This window comes from Styela clava, chromosome 4 (genome assembly GCF_964204865.1).
Source record: "Styela clava chromosome 4, kaStyClav1.hap1.2, whole genome shotgun sequence".
Classification (NCBI taxonomy): Eukaryota; Metazoa; Chordata; class Ascidiacea; order Stolidobranchia; family Styelidae; genus Styela; species Styela clava.
Genome location: NC_135253.1, coordinates 5,631,943 through 5,641,901, shown reverse-complemented (window position 1 = coordinate 5,641,901; position 9,959 = coordinate 5,631,943).

Below are 9,959 nucleotides of genomic sequence, written 5' to 3'. Positions count from 1 at the left end.
TCGATTTCCAGTTCCACTAGTATATATCTTTGACTGTGTATAGTGAGTGGGTGGTAAAGAGGCGTGGCTCAGTCATCACAAGCTATATTGAGTCTCTCAGACGTTGGATTTGACAATGGTGTGATGCAATGCGTTCACGGAATGTGATTGTTATAAGTACGGTATTCACAGATATCTGAGGTTTTTCATTCAGTCGTGTCAGATATGATGTGGTATTGATTTATGAAAGATGATTGTTCGTTGCGTCAGTTTAACGTTTTTTGTTACGTATATTCGTCGACCACTTATGGAATATTTTTTTTGCCTTCCGAACACTGTAGGTCCTTCCTAAAATAGTTTCCTGATTCCATCCTTTTTAATTTAATTTTTCAAATATAAGATATGTGACTTAAAGGTTGAGCACTTTTCGTGGCAGATATTTTTTAACATAAATTTCTCCGCTAATATTGAATGTTGAGCTATATTTTACACTCGGAACAAACATAGGTCAAAATGTTTTTTTTCAAATTTTTTTATCACAGTAGTCATAAATTAATTATTTTAACATTTTGTGAATTTAAAAAAGCCTTTATGATTTATCGTGTACTTGAATAGACTCTCTTCAAAGCATTATTGTACAAGGGTATATTAGCATCTGTGCGCTCGCGTGCGACAAGTAATGGAATTTTATCTTCACGTAAGGCGTTTCTGCGGTACCCACGCGCGATCTTTTTATTGGGCGTCCACATGTCCTATTTAAACTTCAACCAATAGCGTTGGAATAGGAAACTCAGATCAAGGTGCACCGCTATTTAAAAATAAATAAATAAATGAAATAAGTAAATCTATGTTTTATCAGTACATCTTATTCAGACGATTGTCCGAGATCCCCCAACACGCCCTGATATGACGAAATATTTCTAATAGAATATTTCCCATTTGAGTGTGCTAAATACAAAGTAGTGTACTTGGAAGCTTGTTATTTCATATCATCATCATGAATTTTGTGAGCAAAGTGCCTTTGTCTTTGAAGAGGATTTGGGGAATATGGTATGCAATGTTTTGATATCATCCGTATTTATAATTACAAACCCATACTTCCTATTCTGGTTAAAGGTGAAGTGCTCTCAGGTGTTCACACGCTAATGATATGCTTTGTGTGTTGGGCATGTGTGTTTTAAACATATTTTCTATCATAGTTAATAAAAATTTTCAAGCCTAGTCCAGTCAAGTGACTCAACGATGTTATCAAGAAATCACATTATTGTAAAAATACCACAAAACCATTACCAATGACGTGGTAGATTTTGGGAAGTTTCGTCTTTTTATCCCCACGTATTTGAGATCGGTTTAACCACAAATTTTACGAAGGAGACACTGTAGTTCAAAATTAAGTCAATCGTGAAAGGTATCTGCACGTAACCTTTGGCAGAATCGCTTTCGAGTATGAATGTTATTCTTTTAGAAGTAGGCGTTGCTGGTTTAATAGTGAGTTCGAAGTCTAATGTGGGAGGGACAGAGGTAGAAAATAACGAACATCAATTCAATATGAAACAGTAATTCGCATCCTTAGTTGAACCGCAATTATTATCCAATTTTGAGGAGGCTTTTAAAAGAATTAATCTCCCAAGGTTATATATTTTGTGCATGTCCACCACGGTGTAGATTTTTATTAGGCGTATATTGCATTTTACTACAAGTGATCTTCATGTCTCTTTATTTTTCCAGTGAGTTTAGTGGCAAGAAGATTTGCCGTTGACAACGCTTTTCAATAATCTGAATGATCTTTCAGCGATCTATGCTTCTGAGCTTAGACTAAAGGATAATGTTGTTTGGGGTCATATGTATTTGCCTCCATCATTCCTGAACTTTTCATATATATTATAAATGTGGTATAACCTTCTTCATTCAACACAGAATCGTTATTGAAAACTCCTATTTCGTTTGATCTCACACGTAAGAAATACGAAATCTCTATGCCAGTTAAGGAGTGTCGCGGGTGTGTAATCCACGGAAATCCATTAACAAAATGGTGGATGCATATCAACTAGTGATTTTTATTACGTTTGTTCAACTGGTATGACCTGATAGACAAAGATTTGAAAAAATATCACATACCGGTGACGCCCAATGTTTATTGCTTGTACGCTAATCTAAATTTATAATCAATTGACTCTATTCGCGATGATAGACTGATAAAATACTTTGTATCCTCAAAGAATTTTTTCTTTCATGCTCATGGGACAAAAATACGACTATATATAAATTTTATGTAATTTTTCAATTTGATTCTTGTTGGTGTTTTTCTGGTAAACTAATTTTTAAACTCGGCGTTTTATCGCGCAGAACTTCGTACAAAAAACTAGTGTTTAATTCTGAAAAGCATACTGAACATATAATAGCATGATTGAGATTTTCTAATCTATAGTCGTATTAAATTATTTCAAGATATCCATGGTATATATGTTCCAAAATAAGTAGCATTTAAAATTAAAAAGTAATTACATTTTTTTCACGTTTTTCATATTATTAAATTTTTATTTTCACAATTAGTATATCAAGTCAAAGCCAACTTCATGGTCTTTATAGCGTTTATGTAGGTGCGGTAGACTGGTGATTGGATAGTTGACCTTACATGCCATGGCATTGACTTCGGCTTCATTTCTAACCCCATCATTTCAGGGTAATGAACCATGAGAGGCTGTGACAAACTGTGAAGATTCTGAAGTCATGGTATTCTCATAACTGTCTGCCAATCTAAAGCCTTAATCGGGGTGTACGAGTGAAACACTTCATATAATCTGTCGGCTTAAATAAGATTCTGCCAGGTATGTGCAATACTAGTCACATCTTAGTGTAATAAATTGAGAAAAGACCAATCTAATCCGTTCTAAGTTTAAAGTGGTTAACGTTTATTGTCGTACTCTTGCATTACATTTTTGTACGATCTCGCTGTGTAATTTTAATAATACTGGTTAACTGCCTAATTTGCAGTTTCAACTCCGAGTAAAAAGCCTATGATCATATACTTGAAGTTAAAATTACAAATTACTTCCACGAGTCGTAAGTTTTTGAACCTGGTGTTTTTCTTGGGACTACTTGAGATATTGTCGGCCCTGGTCGACAAATAATTAAAGCATTACCATATACGAATAAGGTATTATTTTTACAAAGAACATGCATTTTGTTAACAAAATACACCTTCCAAATCTTTTGTTTCCGATAGCAATTGTATTTTTTATTGTGCATTGTGTTCTTTGCAAGTTAATTATACCAATTTCAGGTTACGCTCAGTGTTTTCATGTCTGCGATCCTCGTCTGGGGTATTTTGAATGCACTACGTATATGCATGAGGAATATCACGAATAGGAGCGCCATTGCAAATAATTCATGCCATAGCGATCAAAATGTTTGTATCTGAGTTGCTGTCATTGTTATTATTTCTAATTGTGGTTCTAAAAGCTAGCGCTGTTGTCAAGACAACATGTCCTATTTCTCTCCCCAATACTTAAATTGACAATATCTCATAATTGAAGTGTAAAAATAGATTTATAAATATCTCCTATTGTACACATAAAGCATGACTTTGCAGTTGTACAAAATCCATCTTGGTATCAGCCTTACTTTCAGTCTAAATCTGCTGCCGTATCAGGCCTCACTTATACTTTTATTTAATTAATTTCTAGACCTTGAGTAGTTTCTATCCGTTGACCGCATTTCAGATTGAAAATATCCGAAAAATTCTCAGAGATTGTTGAGCCGCAATTTTGGCGGAAAGTAACAATACAAAAGCTGACGTCATTTTTCAGACTTTTGTTTGGCGAAAAAATTTCAGTCTTGGAATTAACGATTATCTTAATTAACTACTGTAACGATTCTATACTTTTTTCCCGCCAGCTTGTGCCACAAATTTGAAGATTATTTATATCGGATATAGAAATAATACGCATGCATTCGGAATACATTGAGATACAAGTATAGCCGGAAAAAATTATCTCGCTTATTTTACCGGAGATCAAATTCAAACCTTCTCTTTTTTGTTTGGACACTTCCGACGGTTGACAAGATTTTGAAGAGTGACCGGAGATATTTAGTTTGTATTCCGTTAACAAGAACCTCTGAAAATAATTTATCAATACAAATTTCAAATATTTTACATGACTCGAGCAAACTTGGGTAAAATATAATTAGAAGCACGTTTATGCTTTGGACCCAACCCAAAGTTCTGAAATATGCCCAAAACCATGACCTCAAAATATGACAAACAAAATTGAGAGCATAGCGATAACCAAACTTTGGCTCGAATAATATTATTCAGCATTTTATCACCGCCAATATTGTTTTTACTCTTTTGTCATTGGAACGTGTGATATTAAAACAATGTCTGTCAAGAAAATATAAGTGAAAAGATTAGAATAAATATAGAAATTTAAATAAAACAAAAAATAACCAGTAAAATGGGTCTATATTTTCGCACCACTTTTTATTTTCGCATTGACGTCTATATTTCAGCCCGTGGTTTTCAAAAACATAACTGTCCAGTCGAGAACAGTGATTGTTTGGGGCGAAGTATTCATAATCCAAACATTACAAAATAAGGTTTGTTGCCTAATCTGAAATCTTCAGACCCGGACATGTTTGAATATATTTACTACACATATGTCATCCACATACTTGTACGACTATGGTACTAATAATACAATAAATATATTGTCAAGCATAATAGGTATCTTTCCACTTAGTTTACAGAATAAACGATAATAGGTTTCGATGAAGTATGATGATATAAACAACAAAAAGTATTTGACGTAATGTGCTTCATTCTTTTAGCTCTCATCACAAAGATGAAACAGGATTTATCAGAATCTTGTATTTTTTCCCTCACTGCTGTTGCTTGAAAAAATTATATGATGCTAGTGTTAGGATATACTTGCAAGTTAAACATTGAGGGCCACTCCTTTAGTCTTTATGCATGGTCTTCAATGCGCAAAAACAACTTGAGTACCAGATATATTTTTCTTATATATAGTTAAAAAAATGTGGAGAGTTAGGTTAAATACAAAAAAAATTAGGTTGAATACAAACAATCTCAGTCGCTTCAACAGTGTTTAAGAGACCAGTGAGGACTTTTGCAGAAAATATTTGGTTTGCTGAACTGCTTTTAAATTACAACAACTCTGGCGTGGCGATTTTCCTTGGAATGCCGTATAAGATACTATTTTAAGCGATTGCTTGGGTGGTAGACGTAGCAAAACTTGTTGTTTTCGTCCAAATTTACATAGTCAGCACCATCTTGGAAAATGAATTTATCATTCTTCATATCACAGACGATATCTACCACCTACTCAAGATGAAGAAAAATGCGAGCGATTTTACTTAAGAAAACAACAAATTTACCCCCCTATCTTGTTTAAGACCATTGTAGATGAAACCGGAGGGCTCCGCTTATAAATTATTGAGTAAATTTCACAAGAAAGATTGATCGCCCAAATATAAGTTTTAATATCGGACATATCTCCCCAAATGCAAGATTTATATATATATCCATTATTCATGAGCACACATTTATAAATTAGAGGTTCCGTTTCATTTAAATTAATCATAATTAGTTGTCATGAATTCATACTTACTGGATTGACAGAAAAGTGTTTCAGTAATTTTCATACAACAAAAATAAAGAAATCTTTTTCATCTAGGACTCTAGGTAACCTGGTAGACTTGCAATTTACGGAAAAAAAGGGCTCAAAATCAAGATTTTTGGCTTTGCGAAAAAAATGGCAACGATTTTATAGTAAGTAAGTAATTTTCGCTTCTGTCTTTGTCTATCAGAAAATATTCAATATCGAAAACTGTGGTAGAGTGTAATACTCCGGAAGCTCCCCACAAAAGACACGATCACCGGCTTTTAAGAAGTGATCAGACTATAGGTATGGTGAATTCATCGAAAAAACCAATTAATTAAAGATTGTTCATTTGTGACAGCATATAATAATCGTTCCTTGTCAAAGGCGATACAACACAAAATCTCTTCTTTAATCGATCATTGAACTAATCGCTTTGAAATAGTCAGAATATTGGCTAAAAACTATTACATTTATATATTTTCTTTGGATGTCCTCAAACCCGTGGTTTTTTACAAGATTTGCCATTTGAAGAAGCAGCCACGTGGAATTCCACTTATCTGTATTGGCGAGATCGCGGTTGCAACAAACTCAAACCTCTGACATGTATACATACATTTTATGACTTAACACATTAAATATTCTTTGAAAATATTTTTTATGTACACTAATTTATAGTAAAAATGCGCAACATGAATTAGTGATGATTCTATACTTTTCTATCCTTTCGGCGGATTTATTTTATTTTCATATGTTGTAGTCATTTACTATTTTTGTTTATTAACTTCGGTCCTCGGGACATTACGACTTTCATCTACTATAAATATAAATACAGTTTATTTATTAATCTATACTTCGTTGGGCATAAGTTTACGCAGACGAAATGTTCGAATTAAAAGTTAGGTTAGGTTATCAACTATCAGTCAATGAGGACCATCATATTACTTCGTTTGCTCCGTTTTCGAAACTATCAATCGCTCGAGAAAGGTGAAAGGTAATTAATGGGTGTCACGGTTGAAATGAATAGACATAAAATAAACTTCGGCAGTGACATGATGGCGCCACATATCGGATTGTGGTGAAAACCGAAAGACGACATGCCACTTCAGACATACGTTTTAATAATGTGCTACCCACATTCATTGGATTTTCACAAAATAAAATTCACATATTCAGACTGTTACTCTATGCAGCTCGTATATTCCAGCACTAATCCATTGATTGACTGACTGGTGAAAATAGGCAATAAAGTATTCAGAGAATATGAGAAAATGTAGATAGGTATTTATAGGATTACTGAGATTTTGTATGTCGTTTTATATTTTTAGACGAGGAATACGTGCCGACATATCCGTTTCGCGTGTTCCGAACCACTCACACGATACGGACGATATTAGATTTCAAATACAATAATTAATTGTGGTCTATTTACGCCCCAAGCGATCAAAATAAAATACACAATAGTACAAATTTGATAACGAGTTATTCGTGTTAATCCCCGATATAGATCTTTTGGTTGGTGCAATCTTAGAAAAAATACAGAACAGTGTTTCTCAAACTAGTAGCACCCCCTTGGACTACTTTTTGACTAACACCCCCTGACTAAGAAGTCGCAACAAATGTTTTTTCTATTCAATATTAGTCTAATGTGATGACTGCCTGGTAAAAAGCCACCAGTCTATTGATATGTGGCTTCATTTTCGTCAGAAGCAATTTTAAGTCTCATTGTTTGACTATGTCAAAGGCGGTTTTTCTTGTTATCTAGAATCGCGGTCACGACACTAAACGCAACGCACGTTCTTTGTGAAAGGCAAGAGAAAAACTTTTGAACCCGACCGCACGTGAGGATATTTCGATTTGATTCAAAACGATTAATACGAAACAATGAATTTCGGTTGAAGTTTAAAGTCGCTTTGCAACGTGATGAATTCCTTCTCAAGAATTCCATGCTCGGATCGCAATTTTGCAGGAATTCAACAACAGTATAATGAGGGGAGTAAAATTGTGCAAGGCAGTTCCCCTTGGTAAGCCATATTACTCAGGAATGGAGCAGTAGGCACTAACATACTTTATTCCCATTGCACAAATGTTTAAACTACCGATTGCTTAGCGGCCTCGATGATTATCGTCAAAAAATGATTTTCATAATTTTTTAATCGACGATTTCAAGGCAATAAATTTACCTCGGAATAAACTTCGGCTAGAAAGAATGGAGTTAGTATTTGTAAGTTAAAACCTGGATTATGGTTGGAAGGCTTATGCACAACTAAGAATAACTTAAATATAACCAGTCATTATGTGAAATTAGTATAGATATATTCCTGGTTAGTTGAAACACAGTCAAATGTAATGTAATACAACACTCTACTGCTACCTATCACAAGAAATATCCAACTAGTATAAGAGTATATGCAAACAATGCGCAAGAAGTAAACTACGGCTGATTTTCATTCAACACATTTTTTTTGGATCATTAAAACAAATTGAAACATAGTTAGATCCAAGTAATCTGCAAATTAAAATCCATTTCCGAATAATGAAATTTGGCCCAAATTTTTTGGTAACACGATGGAACAGAAAAGTTTAAAAATAAAAATAAAATAAAAATAACCTACGTCAGATAGAATATATTAATCATTCATGTACCATTTATTCATGTTAAGCTAAATCTCATTTATGCAAGATAGGGTTTAAAGTTTTTCTGTTTCAAAAAAGTACATCATTTTGGGCATTTTTTTGTAGTTTCTTTATATACATATATATACATGAATAAAAATACCAGTTTGAAGAAACGGGTTCTCAATTCATAAAATCATCTATTAGAATCTGTTGACTTCACAATGTTACTTTTGAACTTTAATTCAATCACCGTCCACAAAATTTGATTTATTACATATGGTCATATCGCAACTGTTGCTCTATCCAGAATCCGACCTAGCTATACCTGAAGCGGTATTGTCACACGAATTATTGAACACGTAGTGGACATGGCGATCGTTTCAATATTATGTTGTTGTTGTTCTTATTATTGTTGTTCTTACTTGTTAGTGTCCTTGTTCTTTGACACGTTTTTAAAAAGTCGCTTTTCTCTTCGAATACTGGACCAATTGCTTTGAAATTTTCAGTGGTTGAAGATATATATTTCCCCAGAAGGCTATTACTTTTATTCATTTTAAATATTTCTGTTAGTTCTGTGAGATTTGTTTTTGTTTGCTATGACGTCATTAAACGTTCTGCGGACATCGGACGTCATTTTGTGTCCTACTGTACTGCTTCGCTTGGTGTGAATATATTTGTAGACTGTGATCTGACGGTACGGTAAACCGTACTGTACTGCGAACAGACGTGTCCATATATTTGGGCTTAGCTCTCTTGTCTTCAATATAATCTGCCGGATTCCTGTTTCTCAGAAATAAGATGAGAGATGTTTCTCAGAAATAAGATGAGCGCATACAGCACTTTAAACACTCGACATGACCACTCAAGTTTATTGTGTTTAAACCCAAACACTGGAAGAAACATATTAAATTGCAAGTATTTTGAAGGTTTCATCGAAAATCACCATTAAAAGCTATAGTACCTGGTGAGATTTAAAACCATTCATCTCTTAGTCAAACACACTAGCAATAAGATCTCTCCAGTATGTGTGACAGATTTTCAGTTTTGAATGAAGGGTAGAAGTGCCGCTTTCAGCATTTGGGTTCGATCAGTTGCAATAATATTTTTTTAATAAAGATGAATGTGTTGCGAATTTGAATGACTGATGTTGTATTTTTTTATTCCTAATTTAAATAAGGTGGAGAAAGGTTTTGAAGATTTGAATAACGATATGAATTTGAAATTTATTTTTGGATCTTATAAATAGAAATATCGTGCTGGAAGCATCGTGTAGTGACGGTTAATTTCTTCTGTCGATAATTCCAAGTATTGGTCACAGTGGGCCATCTTTATATGAGGCTATTGGCAGAACTAAAAGCTAAAAGTTCACCAATAAACTCGAAAACACAGGCATATAAGCCAGCTACATGGCATGCAGATGCAATCACTTGACTCCCTCGTTTCAGAAAATTATGACGTCATCTACTGATGATATCAGCAATTATGGTGTCGCTGCCACAATGACTTGACAGTCTCGTGCGGCTCCTTGCAAATTGCGGTCGAAACATAGTGTGTCATTTTGTGACTTGATTTAAAATATTAGTTTTGTTTACAATGTTATACGAACGACGAAATATCTGAATCTGACATGGTGGCATATATCAGCAACCAGAAGCGATCGATTTCTGTCAAAGGCACAAGACATTCAAACAATATATAACGATATCATATCGGTCCGATAGCCTACCCACATCCCCATTA